Source organism: Sus scrofa, chromosome 18, assembly GCF_054392235.1.
Source record: "Sus scrofa isolate SSC_HxYL_T2T_F1_AM1 chromosome 18, Sscrofa_HxYL_maternal_Yorkshire_Landrace_v2.0, whole genome shotgun sequence".
Classification (NCBI taxonomy): domain Eukaryota; kingdom Metazoa; phylum Chordata; class Mammalia; order Artiodactyla; family Suidae; genus Sus; species Sus scrofa.
The window spans coordinates 23,354,692-23,376,347 of NC_139400.1; the positions used below are offsets into that span (position 1 = coordinate 23,354,692).

The window sequence follows — 21,656 nt, forward strand, 5'->3', positions numbered from 1 at the left end:
TTTTTAGTACATTAACTATATTAATTTGTAAAACAATTTTATAACTATTATGTCTTGATTATTTAGCACTGATTTATTTAGCATTTTATTCTCAATGAAATGCCACCCATATTATCACTTTTTTCTTGTACATCCCCATAAAGTTAATTGGCAAATGCTATAATATCTATGAAAAGCAAAGACAGGTTAAGAACCTACCCTCAGAACAGAGAAAGAGTACAGATTACAAGTTAAGCAACCTTAATAAGTCATTTCAGCTGTCTGAGCTTTAGTTTTCTCCTTTGTAAAAGAGCTGCTTTAAAGAGTTGATATGAAGATCAAATAGATTATTAATAAATGTGAACACGCTTTACAAACTGTTCAGAGGTGCTTAGCGACAAATGATTATCATTATCAGCACAGAACTGAGATTAAAACCCAAGTGGCCTCCTGGCTGTCAGTTTTATTTTCTTTAACTTTAGGTTAATCTACTGCAAATTTTCTTCCTGTGAGATCTTGACTCTTGATAGATTATGGAACAGTGATTTTAGCAGCATTAGAACTTTTTCTGATATTTGTCATCCCAAAGAAATTGGTGAAATTCCAATTCTTCCACTGTGAGCAGAGAGAAAAAAACACTAAAGTTTTTCTTAAATGTCAGAATAAGGTATCTTTTGGAAAACTGGGTTGGGAGAAGCAAACATAAAACTTGAGGTTGTTTTCACAACATCCTCCTATTTATCTTCTCTCCACTGAAGGCAACCATTCTCTTCAATTAATTGTGCATTTTTTGGGTATTGCATGTCTTTTCCCAAGTATCATTTTGTGTGCATGTATTTCCAGCCACATGGGGATATGCCTAATTCAGTGTCCCATGGGGATTTTTAAACAACACTTGATTAGGGAATTTCCATATGATATCAGTTTCTTCTTGTGAAAGTCCCTCAGGCTGGAAGAGAAGGGACTAGGAGAGGGTGCTGAGCTGGAGCGACAGGGAGCTGACTCTCTTATGAGCTATTTTAAGTATATGTTTCCAGGAAGAAAATGTCAAGCTCTATGTGAACTCGATTTTCTCATATGTCAACATGAGAAAAACAATAAACGCAGAATCCTTCCCAGCATCTTCTTTGAGAAATAATAAATAAATGTGATAAGAAGCTGTTTCACAAAATTAAACAGACTTTGAAGTGAAAAAAGCAGCCAATCAGAATTCTGCATGTAGCTGGAAACTGTTCCACATTTTAACCATTCCTATCAGTCTAATGGATGGTAATCAGTAACCTCACCACCCTCACATTCTTATAACTGCACATACACATACACACGCCTGATGGGTGCTATGGATATTTTAAAGAAAGGAGAGATAACTTTATGTGTTTATAAATATATTTGAACTCCGATCCCAAATGGTCAGTTCCTTTAAGGTTTAAATACGTTAATTTTAATTTATTATTAATATTCATTCATTATTAATATGATTTTATATATAATGACTTGATCTATATGTGTGTGTGTGTGTGTGTGTGTGTGTGTGTGTATAATCATGTCAATAAGGCAGTCATCCCAGTTCTAAAATGAGACGGTTAGACTAGGAGATCTCAAGGCATTTTCAGTTCTAAGAATCTAGGGGTCCAAGACTTTTGACTTTGAATTATCTTACATATGCTTTAAGAAAAAAGAACAGACTTGAATATGACAGTTCAAATAAGCCAGTATCATTCAAAAACATCAGCATGTGCAATAGCCTCGGAGGCAGTTTCTGGGTGGGTAAATGTAAGCCATGCTTGCACACCGAACAGAATCTCTCTACCACAAGTTTGACTCCAGGTGCAAACCTTCCACTGTCATCAAGTAGATGCTCATGCACTGTCAACAGTCCTAAGCCTTGTGTGAGTGAGCGACTCTCATCCTACACAGTCTCTCTAAAAGAGTTTTACTGTGCTCCATATTTTAAAAATACCCACAAAGGAGATTATTTGAACTCTTTTAAGAAAAGCCCTGATAGGAACTCAGATCAGGAAACTGCCAGAAGACTTTGGGCTAATTTAATGAATAACCTTTGCAGTATGTGGAATGTCTTCGAGGGACAGAGAGCTGCAAAAGTTTAGGTGTCTACAAACCAGTATACAGCAGTTAGTAGGGTAGTCAGAGCCAAGCAGCTCCTTCTGATTAGAGAACTCTAGACAAAGAATGCAGTTTGGAGTTGAAGGAGGACAGTGCTGTGCACTGCACCACTCTAGAGGCAGCCATCCTAACTCTATTCCATGTAGAGACTGCTACTTGGAGAGAAGGGAGAGTTAAGTAAGTAGAGTTTTCATTCACTTAGTCCATATGGAAACCAAATATGGACAATAAGATTTATACTTCAGGTTTTTTTTCTTTTAACCATTAAACAAATAACTAAGACTTGGATTTAAATAAATCCCAAAGAAAAGATTAAATTGACTCAAAGTTTTCTAGCTAAGAAAGCCAGATTCATACCATGTTCTAAATCATACATCTTAAAGTAGGGGTTGCAAAACAGCAACTCTGAATGAAGCAAATGACAAAGAGCCTAGAAAAAGGAAATCATAAATAATGATTTTTAAAGTTAAGCCTGGTATCAGCTTCATTCATCCTGCGAATGTGTATGTAGTGCCTACTATGTATCTGACTGTGCTATTAGATATATCCTGTTTTTAAGGTTTTCATGGCCCCACAAAGAAGCTCAAATGTTTATATCTTTGCACTTTTGTTGCAAGTGATCATTTCATTTAAAGTTAAAAATATATTAACTTTTATTAATTCACTATTTATGAATTAATGTATATATGTGGTTAAATCAAACTAAGAATTTTCAAGTAAAGCACAGTAATAAGGATGAAGAAAAACAGGTTGTCATCCTAACTGGGCACCAGGAGCTTGTGTATAAACATCATGTAAGATTCACCAGTTCTGACTTTATGAAAAGTATCTAAACAGCAGTCTTCAATGTGGAGCTTCATAAAGATGATGAATGAATTACCGAGCTTGATTTAGCCTCCTTTCAGAAGTGAGGACTCTATATAATTTATAACACATAGTTTACTATAAGATCAAGTTGTAGGAGTTCCCATCGTGGCACAGTGGTTAACAAATCTGACTAGGAACCATGAGGTTGCGGGTTCGGTCCCTGCCCTTGCTCAGTGGGTTAACGATCCGGCATTGCCGTGAGCTGTGGTGTAGGTTGCAGACGCGGCTCGGATCCTGCGTTGCTGCAGCTCTGGCATAGGCTGGCAGCTATAGCTCCGATTAGACCCCTAGCCTGGGAACCTCCATATGCCGCAGGAAGCGGCCCAAAGAAATAGCAAAAAAAAAAAAAAAAAAAAAAAGATCAAGTTGTATATGATGAATTAAAGCCAGTATAGAGTGGATTTTTATTTCAGTCTCAACCTCTCTGTTGTTAATAGATAGTGATAATCCTAGTATAGCTAAGTGAATACCTTCTCCAAATATTATTTTAATCATAAGAACATAATGCAGATCCCCAAAATGGATTCAGGAGTATGGAAAAAAAGAATATATAATAAAGGCAGTATCTTAGATAAAGGGAAAGGATAGCTATCAATAATTTGTTGGGACCATTGGTTGTGGTTACTCATTAGGAAAACAATAATGTTTAGATCCCTACTTCACATCATTCACTAATAATTTTCAGATACATTAAAGACATAATCATAGAAAAACTATGAAAACAATCAGAGGAAATACAGGAAAATGTTTTACTACCTTGAGTAGGAAAGACCATTTTAAACAAGACTAAGAAGGCAAACAACACAAAGGAAAAGACTGATAGACTGACTAAAAAAACCTGATTTTTCTACTATGGAAAATAACACAGGCAAAGTTAAAAGACAGGAGACAGATTAAGGATAAAATATTTACAAAATTCATCACAAAAGAAATATAAAGAACTGCCAAGTATGGCTGTGCAAGCTGTGCACTGCACACACCAGGGGGAGCCATTCTTGTAAACTGAAATGTGAATGGTGTCCCTGAAGTCACCTTGATCAAAATCCATAATAGATAAAAGCACTCCTCTAACAGTAAGATCCATAAGCCACCCCATGGAAAAATGGGAAAATATGAAAAGTGGATTCATAGAGGAGGAATTACAAGTAACAAATAAACACATTATAAAGATGTTAAATCTCACTTGCAGTCAAAGAAATGCAAATTGGAACAATAATGAAGCATATTGTCTCTACCTCAATAGTGAAAAAAAATTTTCACACCATAAAGAAATACCAGCTCACATTTATAAGAATGGAGTTCCTGGTGTGGCTCAGAGGTAATGAACCTGAATGGTGACCATGGGGATGCCGGTTCAATCCCTGGCCTCCCTCAGTGGCTTAAGGATCCCATGTTGCTGTGGCTGTGGGATAGGCCGGTACTTGTAGGTCCGATTTGACCCTAGCTTGGGAACTTCCATATGCTGCAAGTATTTAAAAAAAAGAAAAAAAGAAAGAAAAAAAAAAGCGGAAAAAAAAAGATTTAAAATATCAGTGTTGGTTAGGGTATAGTGAAATGGTATTCTCTTGCATTCCTAGGTGAAGTATGAACGTGACAATAACCATTTAAATAAAAAATACGTATATACTATGACCAAACAATGCTACTTCTCCTGATCTGCCCTAAAGCAACCTTCAGTCACACATACAAACTATTCATTGCAGAACTGCTTATAATCTCATGAATTAGAAACATCTTAACTTTATACAGTTTAGTAGTTGAGTAGAATTAGATAAATCTATATGTAGTGAAATCAAAGATCTCCATTACATACTAAGTGAAAGAAGTTTTATAATAATATGTATGGCATGATAGCAGATATATAAAACACTCCCATATACACACGTGGATCAATTGCATAATATTTATATTATAAAATCATATGTATTACATAATTATTATTACACAGTATATTCGTATGTTTTTGTATGTGAATGCACTTAGAAGGACTATAACTCAGTTAACTCAGGTACCTGAGATTAGGCATGGAGTCAATAGTGTGTTTTAGTTTACTTTTAATGTTTGAATTGTGAAAAAGGAGAATATATGTCATTTTATCGACATTTTAAAAAATGTACACTTCCATCTGGGCTTGTACTTTGAGGCAAGGGTGTTATTAAAAAGTCATGAAAGAGGTTGCAGAACTTAAAAAATGACAGTGGCAGTTGTGCAAGCTAGAATAACCAATACTAACATTTATCATACACTTTCAGATTTACCTAAAGAAGATTATATTACTTATCATTCGTTTTTGTTCCCCCTTCCCTTTATAATAATCCTCCTTTCCATATCTTAGGTCCTCACTCAGGAACCTGGCTCCTGCCTTCTTGTCTCTTCCTCTGTTGTGAATTCCCTGGCCAAGATTCAAATCCAAGCCCATCTGATTCACAATTGCACTACTGATATTTCCTACAACAAGAAGAGTACTATCTACATGGATAGGCTCGATCTCATCCCATCCCACAGAAGTCACGAGCGGAACAAATATATTCAGCACTTACTTATGGAAAGGTCCTAGCCTCCGGCCCCAAAGGATAGAGCTGAAGCAGACTCCCGCCTCAAAGAAGAGCTTGCAAGAGCAGCTGGGAAATCAGGAGGCCGGCGTTTTGCAAGAGAAGGGATAAGCACTCAGAAGGAAAATACAAGTTTCTGGAGTCAGAGCAGACGGGGGCATGGAGGGGGAGGACTAGCAGGGACCAGGGAATTAGAAGCATGAAATTAGAGTTGATCAATTCAAGGTAATCTATAGTCAGGGGCCAATGCTACAAGGCAGGAGACTAAAGAGTGTGGGAGGAGACCCGGCAGCAGCAGTGGGGAAGAGCCTGCCGCTACAGCCCTGCCAATGGACTTTCCACAGTTCTCATGAGGCATGGGCTGCTCCCACGGCAGTTGATCTGGGCAAATGCTTCTCAACTGGTATGCTTAAAAAATAACAACAAAACTAGCAATGCCTGGGCCGCATTAACGTTCCTTGTATAGAGCCAGACATCAGTAGTTTTCAAAGCTGACGCTCTCCAGGTGACTCTGCAGGACTGCGCTGCATTGCCCAGGCTCTACAAATTTAGAGTGAGTAACTGGTGGCACCTGGCACAGGTGAGGGGCACACAGGGTAGAAAGTTCTGAGAATCCACTTCTCACAGATCAATTATTTCATCGCTTTAGTAAAGAAGATGATGCACGCTTTTTTTTTTTTTTTTTTTTTTTTTCCTGGAAGCATTAAGATGGCTTTTTTCATTATTTTCTCACATGAGAACTCAGGCCCAAGCTTCATCATGTTATCATAATTTCTAGATCCTCAGACTACAAGTTCTCTTTTCAAAGCTGTCTTCTCCAGACAGACTCCCAACCCAACCCCAACCTCCAATAGACTTTGCATCATGGACCCAAAATAACATTCCATTCTTTATTTTCTCTCTGAAAAGAAGAATGGAATATATTCAAGATTGTAGTTTATTTTTGATAATTGGTGCAAAAATTAGATTTATAGTCCAATCTGATATGAATCAGGCTTGAGATTTACTGGCAAAAAATGTAAGTTACATCGTTATTCGGCAGCAGTTACACATTCTTGAGACATTTACTTCTAGAGCCTGAACTCTATACATGCATGGACACATATGAAATTTCCCCACTCCTGATGCCTCTTCTCTGGCTCTTGGAAGTAGATTTATGAAGGTATCACGACAATAGATAGTTTTACTTTTATAATTTGGATGGTTTTAGGTAGCTAAGAGAAGAAACTAAACCTTTACCTCCTGAAATAGTAATTTATTCCTTTGGGAGTTTTGGGCTGGATGGGCATATGCAAACATGAAATGAAAAGTAAATTAATCTGGAAATTATCTGACTGGTTCTTTTGACTAAATAACAGATTTTTTTAGCATTATGCAGATAGATTCATTTTCTGACAGTCTCAAGATGCCCTACTTAACCTATGTGAAATAAGCATTTTCTGTCCAAGTTGAATACCAAAGATGGATCACCAAGCTCTTGAAAGCTATTCACTTAAGCTCTCAGGTCTACTCTCATGATTCCTCTGCCACTTGAAGATTCCTATTAACTTGCTCCTGGAAATCTACCCCCACACCTCTTAAGTTTAAAATGCTGCATAAATGACATTGTCTGAAAAAAAACTATGAGCCTTGGACAAGGAATCAAAGGACTCTATAGCATAGATAGTAGACTTATAATTTTATCTACCAACAGTAAAGGTTTGGAAGAGAAAGGAAAACGTGGAGTTGAATGTCCCAGTAAAAAGACAATAATGAGGAGTTCCCATCGTGGCTCAGTGGGTTAGGAAACTGACTAGCACCCATGAGGATGAGGGTTCGATCCCCGGCCTTGCTCAGTGGGTTAAAGGATCCAGGTCTGCCTCAAGCTTCGGTGTAGGCTGCAGACTCCGCTTGGATCAGGTGTTGCTGTGGCTGTGGTGTAGGCTGGCAGGTACGGCTGTGATTTCAACCCCTAGCCTGGGAACCTCCATATGCTGCAGGTACGGCCCTAAAAAGACCAAAAAAAAGGGGGGGGGGGAGAGATGATAATGAGAAGTGAGAGTTAAAAGACAATACGACAGGAGTAAGATCTAGAATTGATCACTGAATATATATTACACATAGTGGATAGACCAGTTCTTGCCTTGTCTTCACCTCTCAGGAAAAAGGTAGAGATGGTTTTTAAAATTTTTAATTGCTCAGAATGAAAGGATAAGCATAATCAGGCATATGTCTTGGGCTTTAAGGCAGAATTTTTTAAATTCTAGGGGAGAAAGTCATGGTTCTTCAAAAAAAAAAAAGGTGCTTGGAAAGGCCTCAAATATGATTCTAGCTGTAATTACAACAGGAAAGAGCCAGGTGTTTTCCCAAGAAGCTATGAGGAGCGTGTGCCAGTTATTAAAGTGTTACCTCTCAAGCCCAGATCCACCCTCCTCTATTCCACTTTGTGATTCTAGGGCAGGGACTCTGAAAGCACGTTTCCGCTTTGATTGCAGGCTCCCTGTTCACTCTGACAATAGGGGCTCCAGAGGGAGACCACGGGGCTGAATGGAGGAAGGGAAGAGGGTTGCCTGTTCCTGTCTGCTGGCAGGCCTTAAGGTCACCCCAGCAATGCTGTGCCACTCCAGCAGCACCAGTTTCTTCCTGAAGTGGCCGCTGAATCTAGTTTGCAGGATCTCCTAGCACGTGCCGTATCAACCCTCTACCCAAGCCTCAGACAATGGATCCTTCCTCCCTCCTCAGAAATCTAGGTCTCCCAAGGCTACTCCCAAGAGACACCAACAGCAGCCAAGCAGTCTCTTCTCCTCAGAAATCTGGATTTCATCTTGGAGGGAGCCCTCCTTTCAGTTTCTAAATGTTAAAAACCCAACCTTCCCACTCTGTCTTTTCTGTTGAGGAGTGGGAGCTGCTTCCTGTTGCTTCCTCTGGTATTTCAGAGTTCTCCTTCTATCTTTTTAGTTACCTTCTAACAGCTCCCTATCTTATTAACAGCTTTTTGTTTTGTTTTGTTTTTTCTTTTACCATATTAAATTCTCTCCATTCAAATAACTATTAGGATGTGTGTCTCCTGAACGGTCCCTAACTGATAGAGAAAGCACTGGGATTACTAAAGCTCTAAGTGAGCAGAAAATAGCAAAGAATATTCGTGGCAACAAGTAGGGTTTTTTAAAAGGAATTTCCTGATCAAAAGGAAGATCGGGAGTTCCCGTTGTGGCGCAGTGGTTAACGAATCCAACTAGGAACCATGAGGTTGCAGGTCAATCCCTGGCCTTGCTCAGTGGGTTAAGGATCCAGCATTGCCGTGAGCTGTGGTGTAGCTTGCAGACGTGTCTCGGATTCTGTGTTGCTGTGGCTGTGGTGTAGGCCAGCGGCTACAGCTCTGTTTAGACCCCTAGTCTGGGAACCTCCACATGCTGTGGGAGCAGCCCTAGAAAAGGCAAGATGACAAAAAAAAAAAAAAAAAGAGGAAGATTGAAGGAAGGAGGCCAGATGTCTGGAGACAATGGTAAAGGGTTGCTGTCATTTTATTGGGGGTTTAGAACTTGGGCTGATCGTCAATGGGCAGAAATATGCTGGAGGAAGTCATAGACTGGAGTTCACTCAGGGAACTCTTAGGTCTCAAGATCCCGAGATGCAGCACTATCCTCACCCAGGGTTCCCAGTGGTCTAAGTGTCAGATCACTTGCTCTGGGTTTCTGAAGGCATCACTCTCTTTTACTTCTGCATACTTCTCTAGCTCTGGTAGACCTGGATCTACTGGTTCCCTTCTAGAGAGCTCTTCTTTGCTGTGCACTGCATTCCCTAAAGAGGTCTGAGGATCTGTTCTTTTTGGGAGACAGAGAACCTCTTTGGTCCAACCCTGCGCTCTAGAAACATATGTCTGTTCTCTGACTCCAGAATGACATCCACTCTTGCACTTCTGGAACTTCAGAAATCTGTGTATTTCCTTGGCACCACTAAACCTTCCTGGTGCTTTCTGGAAGTGTGAAAAGGCCCACTCTGGGGTTGGCTACATAGAATCCCTTCATAAAGTTAGAATGACTATTAGGCCGCTGGCTATGGACTCATCTTGCCCTTCTGTACCCAGAAAGCCTCCTAGGCTAGATCCATTCCACAACTACCCTTCATCTCATTCCTTGGGCCTTGAAAGTCCCATTCCTTGCTCTGTACCTCTGTGTCACTTCCATAGTTGGTGCCAAGGCTGACAGGCATATCTCTGTATTTGTGAAGAAAAATAAACAAGTCTATTATTTATTTCTCTTGTCTCATTAGACTAATCTCCAATTTCTCAGACATTATTTCTCACCAGCTTCTTCCTTCCATTAAGTCCAGATATCCAAATGATAGAATCTAAGCTCTGAGTGCCAAAGGTACCATTGCTGGAGATTCCAGCCCAGTTAGGCTCTTTGCACTGACTGCCCCACAGATTCTCCCCAACTAAGAGGAGTTGCTTCATCAAACTCACACAACCATGGCAGATAACACCATCCATTACAAATTGGAAAAAAAATTACACTATCACCAACACCAAAAATCTTCTCAAGTCTCCCCAAAGTCTTGAAAACTGAGCAAAAAGGACAGGAATTGTGTTTTCTACTTTCGTTTTTTCTTCTAATTTTTCTACCACTTAACCCCTCATCTTCTCATTACTTATGTATTAAGGCTACATCACAGCAGGTATTACAAAGGATGATCAGGAGATAAAAGGTACTAGGACACTAAAAGGAGACAGTATATTTAAAGTTGCTATTTTAAGGAATGGCAAAGTAACAGCACACCCCCCCCCATCCTTTTCAAATGTAACGGGGGAAAATTTATCAGAGAAGATAGTTCTGAGGAGTGAAAACCGAGTGGCAATTGCCCCTTGGAATTTAGGTTAAGTCCACTCTTCGTGCATATGTTTTGATTTAAAATAGTTACCTTTTGTTCAGCTTAACTCTCAGCTCCCAAATCTTTCTGCTTTCAATTCTTCAAGGAAGGCACCCCCGAGTACAGTGTGAGGGAGTCAGTTTAATCCAGACTTCTTGAAAACAGCTTGGTATTTTCAACTAAATCCAGTAGCGGAATGCAGACTTAACTGGACCCACCCAATTTCTCCCACCCAGATATTTTTCCTTTTTGTCCAGCAAAGTGTCATCTGTTCCCAAGGAAGAAAAAAGAAAGGAAAAGAAAAATGTTTACTTAAACTATTACACTTTAAACTGCTCAACTGATTCTGACCAAATTTAAGATGCTTCATACTGAATTTGATAGAGAAAATAAGGGAAGTAGTATTTGAAACTTATAAAGTGGAGTTTTGACTTTCTTCATCCTTACTTGTATGAATATTTAGGTTGTAAGTTACTGCTGTGCAGTAGATCTGACTTGGATGCATTTATTTCATCAATAAACACACACTTACCGTGTGCCTTTTAGGTATGAGGTGCTGTGCTACATAAACAGTGAGAAGAAACAAAGTATGATGCAGATCTGCCACAACTTACAATGCAGTTATATCCAGATAAACCTGTCATAAGTTGAAAATACCATAAATTGAAAATGCATTGAATACATCACACCTACCAGACAACATAGCATAGCCTAGCCTACATTAAACATGCTCGGAACACGTACCTTAGCCTACAGTTGGGCAAAATCATCTAACCCAAAGCCTATTTTGTAATAAGGTGTTGTCTATCTCATGTAATTTACTGAATAGTGTACTGAAAGTGAAAAGAATGGTTGTGTGGGTACAGAATGGTTGAGTGAATCCTTTGTTTACCTCTTCATCGCATGTCTAACTGGGAGATGTGCTCCCTGCCCAACATTGAAAGAGAGTCTTGGGCTCTGCATCACTAGGAAAAGTTCAAAATTCAAAGTGGGGTTTCTACGGAACAGGTATCGGTTTCATATCATTGGAAAGTCAAAAAATCGTTAAGTTGAACCATTGTAAGTTGGGGTCTATCACAGATCTTGTCTTCTAGCAGCTTACAAATCAGATAGGAAGGGATCAGATGAGAAGAGACATTGCTGTGCTATGACACAATGAAGGGGTGCAAGGAAAGCTCTGTGAGAGTTCAGAGAATGAGCTTCCCTCCAGAGTGGCTTCCTGGAGGATGAGGCATTTCACCTGCCTTTTCAAGAGCCAAGATAGAAGGGCCTTCCCAGGCTTAGGAAGGGCAGGAACTGAGGAGCTGGTCCAGGGAAGGGAGGGGCTCCTTTAGGGAAGGGACGTGATGGTGACCAGGAAGACGCAAGAGATAATGTCTCCTCAAGAATCTTGCTCTGAGGAGCTTACCGGGATTGGCTTACGTCGGTTTTGCCTCATTTCAGAGTAATTCAGGAAGTGTCTGCACACATAAGTGAACCTCCTGTGGTTCCAGTATCTCCAATATTTCTTACAAAAACTATGCAGCCAGTCCTGCTCTCTTCCTCTCAAACTTCCCCATCCCCAAACATAAATATTTCCTGATAGAAGAGACTAGAATAAATACTTAAAGCAAACTCTATAAAGAGGCAGGGCCTCTGATTTTCTCCATTAAATAACTGAACTGAACTCTGAGCTACACATGCATCCCCACCAGAAATATCTGGAGGCAGTCCCTGATCTTGCTTCCGGGGAATAAGGTCAAAAGATTTCAGGCCCGAGAGCAGGCGTGATACTTCTTCGGCATTTTCCTTTGCCTAGAAAGTGACAGTTCTAGGTATTCTGGGTAATACCACTCATTGTCTGCTTTAACAAAAAATAGTTCTCATTACTATCAAGTACAATGAACTGTTACTAGAAAAAAAGTTTCCCATTGGCCAAGAGCTTAACCATGGGGCTATGTTCTTTCTCCTTCCCGCCTTGACGGTCCCCTGGTTAAAAGATAAACTGCGGGATATCACATTTTTACGAGTGAATTTGAATTGGGCAGCACCAAACCAGAAGTGGTTTGAAGTGCTTCACCACCTACAGGGGCTTCAGCAGAGACTTGACAGAGAAGGGGCAGAAGCAAAGCAAGAAAATTATCTCATTGGCTATAGTTTAAGTGGTTGTCATATTTGGGGAAGTCTACTTGGTTGTTTTTCATCACTGTCCTTAGGTTTGGTTTCTTAACTTTGAGGTATCTTCAGGCTTAGCTTTGGGGTTAGGTTAGGCTACTAAGGCACCAAAGCCACCTCCGTCTAACAGCTTCCCTGTCTAATTAATTTAACATTGGTGCTATAGGAAAAGAGAGGTCCACTGTTTTCTAGGCCTTAAAACATCTCGCTGCTTCTTAAAATGATAGTAAACAACTGATCTGATTGGCTATTTTTCATTAAATTTATTAGAGAACTGTAAGCAAATAAGGAAGAGGTCCCAGAAGAAAGCAAGCCAGGCCTGACCTTCTTGACATAAGAGAAGCCATTTTTGGCCTAGGCCATTTTGTGATCTTGCCACAATGAGTACCCTTGAACAGGTCTTAGCAATTAATGATTGCATTTGGAGTGGATAAGCAATGAGATCCTGCTGAACAGCACAGGGAACTATATCTAGTCCGTTGTAATAGAACATGTTGGAGGATAATGTGAGAAAAAGAATATACATGTATATTCTGGGCCACTTTGCTGTAATAGCAGAAACTGACAGAACATTGTAAATCAACTACAATAAAAAAATAAAAACCTTATAAAAAAAGAAATGAATGCTCTTAAGGGACAAAAGAATGCAGAAACAAAGACTGTTAAGGCAAGAGAAGTAACACTAGCAAAGGTAATATACCACTTGTCTAGGCTCCCAGTTCTATTTCAATGGTAAAGATTAGCCTGAAGCCACCAGATCAACTGGAACCTCAGGAATGATGATGTTGACCTTTTCTAACCTTCCTGACTTCTATCAGCTAAAACTTTGCATAATGCCCAAGCTGTCTCATGAATATGCATGTGTTCTTAGCTTAAAACGTCACTGATTTTTGTGGTTCAAGGAAACACTGCTTTGGGAAAGAGCCCTCATGTTCTCCTTACTTGCTGCAAGCAATAATAAATCCTTTCTTCTCCCCATCTTTGACTTGGCTGTGTCTTTTGGCCTGACACCAACCAAAAGGCGAATCCAGGTTTGGGGTAACAGAACTACACTCAGGAAATTAACCAACTGCTTGAGGATCATATAAACACACAGTTTACGGATGTTCATTTTTCTCCCCAACGGAACAGTGATTTCTGCCATGCCAGAGCATAAACAAATTAGATTTGAGTCCTATATTTGTGAGAGACTCTATGACTAATGTCATGCAAATTTCAAAAGGTGAATTCAACAAAAGGTGAGCAGAAACTAGGCTATTAGCACTGTTGTAGATTATACTAGGCTGCAGATATTTTAATAACCATCAGACCTTTCTGATCAGTTCCAAGGAAATATTTTCCAGCACATGCTGCTTGTTTCTTGTTCATTGATAAAAGGCTGACTTGAGTGACTGCACAAACACAGAACATGTCCCTTTAGAAAGAGATGATCAACAAAACAACAAAATCACTTTACCAGGCATCAAAGAAAAGAAGCTAAGTTATTTGCTGGGATCTCAGGGAGGGAAATGACCTCCAGTCCCCACACCCCTGAGATTTGCACAAGATTGTCAAGAGCTGAAAAACTTCAAAGTATAACAAAACTGTGGCTCAGTTTTAGAAATATGAAGCATTTGGAGTAACTAATTTGGCCAAATATTTATATTTTGGTGCATAGTTGAACTGCTTATCAGACCTTCAGGAATTCTTTGTTTTTCATTTTTGCTTTTATTTCCTCTCCTATCTCTTCCTCCACTCTCTAGAAGCAAAACACCCTCTGGCAATGAAAGTTAAAGATGCTTCTCCAGAGAGGCACCAAGCCAGGGCCTAGAGGGCTGATCCCCAACCCATTGCCAACTGCAGTCTAAGCAGTAATTTTCCTTCCCCCTTACTCTTTTCTGGGAAGTCCTGGGAAATGCAGAGGTTTCTAAGGCCTCCCTGGAGAGAAACGGAAATCTTTCCCCTGATAAGCATTCCAACTCCTCTTGAAAGATCTTTTATTGACACAACTTTGAACGGCTGCTGCAGAGAGGCTGCCTTTTGTGGTCTGCACAAACAAGCAGAGGTAAGCAGGCGTGTCCCCAAAACTTGCAGGGCTGGAGGACCAAATACTTTGCCTCTCTTTCCACTGCTAACCCTCCTTACCCTTCAGTGCCTGCCTCCCACAACTTCTCTTTAGTGCTAACCTTTAAGAAGACCGCTCATCTACAAGAAAGAAGGGGACGGGGCCCAGCATTTCTAACTCTCCTTGGGCACAGAGCTGAGGGAGGCATTTGGAGAGCCTCTGTTGGAAACTATGCTGACACTGTGGATATGTGTAAGAAGGTGTAGAAGAACCACTGTCTTCTTTCAGCTCTGGGCTGACCTCTGCTTTCAGGGGCTTGCAGATACAAGTTCTGCATTTCCTGTTAGTTTCTTCACCTCCAAGACCTTGGGGGGGAGTGTGTGCTGCTGAACAACACCAGAGATCCCAGGTAGGTCCCGACCAGCCCCTGCCAGCAGAGCCCTATGGCTCCCAGGCTCCACAGCCCACCCCGATTCGAGCACATTCCAGGACATTCCACAGCTGGGAGGCTGGGAGCCTGGAATGTCTGGAACCCACAGAAGGAAGGTGTTCCAGCACGCTCCCCCACCTACCCCAACCACACTTCACCAAAGATCTCAAAGCACTTTCCAAGTGTGATCTCATTTTCTAATAGGTGTTTATTTCAAAACATTTATCCCTACAGTTGGTGATGGCTCTCTTTGGCATGACTGTCGCATTGATATTTTTTTCACATAACCTATCTCATGGTAAGAACATCACACTGGAAACCAAGAGCTGGACTGCTGATTAGATATCATGAAAATCCCTTTCCAGCACACAGGGCTGTGAAATTAACAGTGAGGCAGCAAGAAAACCCTTCCGATTCCAACCTTTCAAAGAAAAATATGTAATGTGAGGCCTAGACATATATATGTGTCAGGTGTGTGTATGTGAGTTGTGTGTTTTTCACATGACTGGTGCTGCCACAGTCTTCAGGTCTTCCATTTCCTTATCTGTAAAATGGAAATAACACCTGCTTTACAAAGTTCTTATGATATTGCTGTAGCGCCTGGAACATAATAGACACTTAATAAATGTTTTGTTCAATAAGTACATGGGTGGATGAACAAGTATAGTCTTTCTGGGCTTGTTTCCATGTTCTAAACTTGCCGTGCTTAATTCACAAAGCAATTTGGAGGATTAAAGGACATTAAGGGTTTTAAAAATGCCTTTGACAGCTAAAACTAATATAATATGTCAATTATACCTCAATAAAAAATAAAGAGGACTTCCCTCATGGCTTAATGGGTTAAAGAATCCAGCACTGTAACTGTTGTGGCTCTGGTTACAGCTGTGGTGCAGGTTTGATCCCTGGCTCAGGAAATTCCACATGCTGTGGGCACGGCCAAAGATAGATAGATAGATACATAGATAGATAGATAGATAGATAGATAGATAGATAGATAGATAGATAGATAGATAAAATACTTTTGAAAACTAAAAACTACTATAAAAAATAGAGAATTATTATTCATGAGACCACTATAGTTGTGCAGGTGTATCAAAACCTCATGAGTGTATCTCTCTCTTTTTTTTTTTTTTTGTCTTTTTAGGGCTGCAAGCATGGCATATGGAAGTTCCCAGGCTAGGGGTCCAATCAGAGCTGTAGCTGCCGGCCTACACTACAGCCAGAGCAACGTGGGATCTGAGCCACATCTACAACCTATACCACAGCTCATGACATTGCTGGATCCTTAACTAACTGAGGGAGGCCAGGGATCAAACCTCCGTCCTCAAGGATACTAGTCAGGTTTGTTAACTGCTGAGCCATGTTGGGAACTCCTGTTTCTCTTCTTATAGGCAGTGGGCACTAGACAAATTCCCTGTACTCATCAGAGAGAAGTTCTGCCCCTTCTGGTCCTCTCTACAACTTGGTTTCTCTGCGCAAAGACACATGTACTCCAATGTTCATTGCAGCACTATTTGCAATAGCCAAAACATGGAAACAACCTAAATGTCCATTGACAGAGGAGTGGATCAAGAAAATGTGGTACATATACACAATGGAATATTACTCAGCCATTAAAAGGAACGAAATACCAGCATTTTTAGCAACATGGATGGACCTAGAAATTATCATACTTAGTGAAGTCAGCCATACAATGAGACACCAACATCAAATGCTTTCACTGACATGTGAAATTTGAAAAAAGGACAGACTGAACTTCTCTGTAGAACAGATGCTGACTCACAGACATTGAAAAACTTATGGTCTCTGGAGGAAACCGTGGGGGGGGTAGGGGGACATGCTTGGGATGTGGGATGGAAATCCTGTGAAATTGGATTGTTATGATCATTATATAACTACAGATGTGATAAATTCATTTGAGTAATAAAAAACAAACAAACAAACTTGGTTTCTCTGTACTATTCTCCTCTCCCTCATTAAAATTATTGAGCATGAGTGCCTAAGTTTTGAGAGTTTCAGCATTTGATCAGATATATAGCAATGGCTGAAGATTACCAGTCCTTGAGTCAAACTGCCTGAAACTGTGCCTTGATTCCACCATTTACTGAGGAACTTAAACCCACTGTGTCTCAGTTTATCCATAAAAGGGGGGGTCACTAGTAGAATCCATTTTATAGTGCTATGGCGAAGGTTAAATAACATATGTAAAGCATTTCAAGAAGTGCCTTACACATGGGAAAAAAAAAATCAATGTCACCCATAACCATTGTTGGTGCTATAATTATGATGACCCCTCCGTTAATGCCTAGTCTAGTAGTTAAGACAGACTATAGGGCAAAGCTGCAGAAATGACGCAAATACGAACTAGGTCACCAGTGGTAGACTATGGATGCAGAGGCAGGAGACATCTTTGTTCACCATCCTTATCACCTCCTCTGTGGAATCTAGTTTTTCACTCTTCCAATATACACAGATTTTTAAAATTATAATTAAAAAGAATACCCAGATTTCATCTGAGGAGCGCAGAGCCTAATGTGCCTCGCGATGGTCACACAATGCTTCCATTAGAGCAGCTCAGTTTCTGGAGCCATGTCGCACTGTCAAATTGAGCTTTTGGTTAAATAAGACCCCCAGAGCCTTTTTCATCTACCACTGCCAAGTTACATGTTCTCCATCCTGTATTCTTATAATTCATTTTTGGACCTAAAAACAAGGACTTGCATTTATCCTTTTTACATTTCACATTGCTGGTTTTGGCCAGCACTGCAGCTCATCATGATAATGACTATTGACCCTGTCAACTATCTAATATTTTATTTCTATCCCCCCCTGACTTGTGTCACTTGCACATTTGATCAGCATACCCACTGCATCCTCATGCAAGACAATGATACAAATTTGGCCAAAACAAGGCTAAGAGAATAGCCCAATATTTCAGTTGCAGAATCCTCAGTAGACTTAAATGTGTCCACTAATCATCTGGGGTATGACTGCTTAAGCAGCTTTGAATTCGTTGAGTGGTGCCCCTATTTCATTATTTTATTCATACCCCTATTTCACCATTTTATTCAAAATGCCTTGTTGATATTAAGATACACTGAGTCTACATTGTTGAATATCCTTTTAAATTCAATGAGAATATCAATGTCTACATCCAGGTTATCAATAAAGAACATAGGAGATATAGTTTAATAGATTACTTAAGAATAAATTTATGCCACTTGATTATCACTCTTGTAGTTCCATTTTAGGCTTTAGTTTGAAGGGTGACTTTTTTTTTTTTTTTTGTCTTTTTAGGGCCACACCTGTGGCATATGGATGTTCCCAGGCTAGGGGTCTAATGAGAGCTGTAGCCTCCGGCCTATGCCAGAGCCACAGCAACACCAGATCAGAGCTGCGTCTGCGACCTACACCACAGCTCACAAAAACGCCAGATCCTTAACGCACTGAGCAAGGCCAGTGATGGAACCCGCCACCTCATGGTTCCTAGTCGGACTCGTTCCCACTGCGCCACAGTGAGAACTCCTAAAGGGTGATTTCTTAGAGTATGCTATCTGTTGTTAAAAAAGAGCTTCCCAAACCCCAGTGACTTAAGACAACAGAAATTTCTTTCTCACTCACAAGATGTCCTATGAAGATGGTGGTTGACAGGCTGCTTTGCATGTGTCACTCAGGAAATGTTTCTTCCATCTTGTCACTTCACCCTTTTCTTGGTCCTTGGGGTTCTCTGCAATTGGAGAAAAGGAGAGATTATGACAGGTGCAGTGTTTCTGTGGTCCAGGACTGGAAGTAGTGTATATAAACTCTGCATATTTCACTGGCTAGAATTCAGTCACGTGACCACCTCTACCTGCTTGGGAAGGTGGGAAGTGCAATATAATTATGTACCCAGCAAAAAGAAGAAATAACTGTGATGAACAGTAAACCTCGCTCTAAAAGAGAAAGCAAGCATAACATACTATTCCAGGTCAAGTATGGGGCTAAACTTGCCAGCAGAGAAGTTCAACGGATCAAGAGTTTTAAGAGCTGGGTTCTAATTCTATGTCTACTATTTATTGGGTAGACACGGAATGGTATGATTTCTGGGTCCATGAAAGGACGGTCTTAGCTAATTTCACCCATTGGTGAATGCCCAGCCCTAGTCCAGTGCCTAGCATGTAGTTGGTACAATAAAAATTTGCTCAATTGTTGACTAAATAAATGAATAACCTTTCTGGACTTGTTTTCTTATTTCTAAATTTGCTCTACCTACTTTACAGGTTTTTGTAAAGATTAAATGGAATATAGCTGTAAAAAAGCTTTAAAACCTAAAAGACACTAGGAGTTCCCTTCATAGCTCAGCGGTTAACAAACCTGACCAGGATCCATGAGAATGTAGGTTCAATCCCTCGCCTTGTTCAGTGTGTCGGAGATCCAGCGTTGCTGTGAGCTGTTGTGTAGATGGAAGAGGCGGCTCGGATCCCTCCTTGTTGCGGCTGTGGTATAGGCCAGCAGCTACAGCTCTGATTCAAACCCTAGCCTGGGAACTTCCATATGCCGCAGGCACAGTCCTAAAAAGCAAAAACCAAAAAACGAAAACTGAAAGACATTGTAAAAATACAGAGTATAATTGTTCCTCTTACTAAGACTGCCACTTGTGTCACATTTTATAGACTGACCTCGTCTGTATTGTTTGCTCTTACTGTAGACAGTAGAAAATAGACAAGCTCAAAAAACCATTTAAGGTAAAGCTCTGCCCCACATTTCTCCTATGACTTGAAGTCCAATCACCAATGTCTCTCCTCTAATTAAACTTAAGAAGCAGGCATTGAGTGCCTGTGGGTCAGGACATTTGCTAATATTTGAAGTAATACAACCCATACTAAAATAGATAAAAACACTGGCTCTATAGTTGGGGATTCATCTGACAGGTTTTTTGTTTGTTTCTTTGTTTGTTTTTGTCTTTCTGTCTTTTACTAGGGCCGCACCAACGGCATATGGAGGTTCCCAGGCTAGGGGTCCAATCGGAGCTGTAGCCACTGGCCTACACCACAGCCACAGCAATGCCAGATCTGAGCCGCATCTGCGAGCTACACCACAGCTCACGGCGATGCTGGATCCTTAACGTACTGAGCAAGGCCGGGGATCGAACCCACAACCTCATGGTTCCTAGTTGGATTCCTTAACCACTGAGCCACAACAGGAACTCTTCATCTGACAGTTTTATATAGCAGATAGTACTTGCCTAATTAATAAAAATGTTCAACAGAGAAAAATCAAAAACTTCACTGAAACCAACAGAAATTATATTTAATTGGAGGCCACATTATAGATGATCTTATACCCAAGGACAAGGAAATCAGACTTAAGCCTGGAAATTACATGGCCAAAGTGGGTTTTTATAAAGTTATATTAGAGAGATGGTACCTTAGCTCACTTGGAAGTAAATGTAGTAGAGGACTATTGCATCAGTCTTAGCATGAAGAAATAAAAGTATAGAGAAGAAAACTTAAAGTATAAATGAAAGGAGTTCTGATTAGGATAACATGGCAGCCTAACATAACTTGAAAACTCTTCCTTCCTAAGTATACCTAAGATTGCAGGATAAAATATAACAAAAACAATTTTTTCTTTCTTTCTTTCTTTCGGCCACACCTGTGGCATGTGGAGGTTCAGCTCCGAAATGGAGCGTAGCTGTTGGCCTACACCACAGCCACAGCAATGCCACATCCAGCCTACACCAGAGCCACAGCAACTTGGGATCTGAACCGCATCTGCGACCTACACCACAGCTCACGGCAATGCCGGATCCTTAACCCACTGGGTGAGGCCAGGGAGCGAACATCCTCATGGATCCTAATCAGATTCATTTCCAATACGCCATGATGGGAACTCCACTTTTTTTTTTCTTTTTACAGCCACACCTGCAGCATATAAAGATCCCAGGCTAGAGGTCGAATCAGAGCTGCAGCTATAGGCCTACACCACAGCCATGGCAACACTGGATCCAAGCCACATCAGCAACCTACGCTGCAGACTGTGGCATGGCTGGATCTACACTGCCACCCCCAGGGAGTCCAGGGATTGAATCCACATCCTCATGGGCAATATGTCAGGTTCTTCAACAGCTGAGCCACAACAGCAACTCTAAAAACAATTTTTGTTGTTGTTTTTTTTTTTTTTTTAGGGCCGCACCTATTGTATATGGAGGTTCCCAGGCTAGGGGTTGAATTAGAGCTATAGCTGCTGCAGGCTTATGCCACAGCCACAGCAATGCTAGAACCAAGCCGAGTCTGATCTACACAGCAATGTCGGATCCTTAACCCACTGAGCAAGGCCAGGGATCAAACCCGTGTCCTCACAGATGCTAGTCAGATTGGTTAGCCACTGAGCCATGATGGAAACTCCCATCACAAAAACAATTTCTAGGCAAAATTAAAATCATAGGAAAGAAGGGAAAAACACAAAAGGAGGAAAATGAAACCAAATAATTTATCATATGAACTGCTGCTCCATTTGCCCTCAGAATTAGAGTGAGTCACCGATCTTGATAACCCTTGGGACTTGAGTTTTACTGACTACAGGAGATAAACCTGCACAAGATGGGGTGGAAATGAGACTCCCACATGAAGTCCAAACCCCGTGGACCTAAACCATCAGGAGAATATTCACCAGAAAA

At 40.6% G+C, this 21,656-nt stretch overlaps 1 protein-coding gene and 1 long non-coding RNA gene across 11 annotated transcripts in view; one reads left to right on the forward strand and one right to left on the reverse strand.

Annotated features, from left to right (window-relative positions):
• The window catches only part of CALD1 (caldesmon 1), a 287,937-nt gene that overhangs the window by 199,634 nt on the left and 66,647 nt on the right, over positions 1–21,656 (reverse strand). For 5 of the 10 annotated variants that reach the window (XM_085005401.1, XM_021079167.2, XM_085005410.1 and 2 more), the window contains one exon: positions 18,620–18,725. The gene's annotated coding sequence lies outside the window, so the exon portion shown is untranslated. Of the gene's footprint in view, positions 1–10,421; positions 10,639–18,619; positions 18,726–21,656 lie in introns of those variants that run through there. The other 5 variants (XM_021079173.2, XM_085005406.1, XM_085005405.1 and 2 more) reach the window with 1 other exon arrangement.
• LOC146394931 (uncharacterized) lies at positions 14,396–16,941 on the forward strand. Its single transcript, XR_014833775.1, has 2 exons — positions 14,396–14,568; positions 16,390–16,941. It is a non-coding gene; the product is annotated as an uncharacterized LOC146394931 (long non-coding RNA).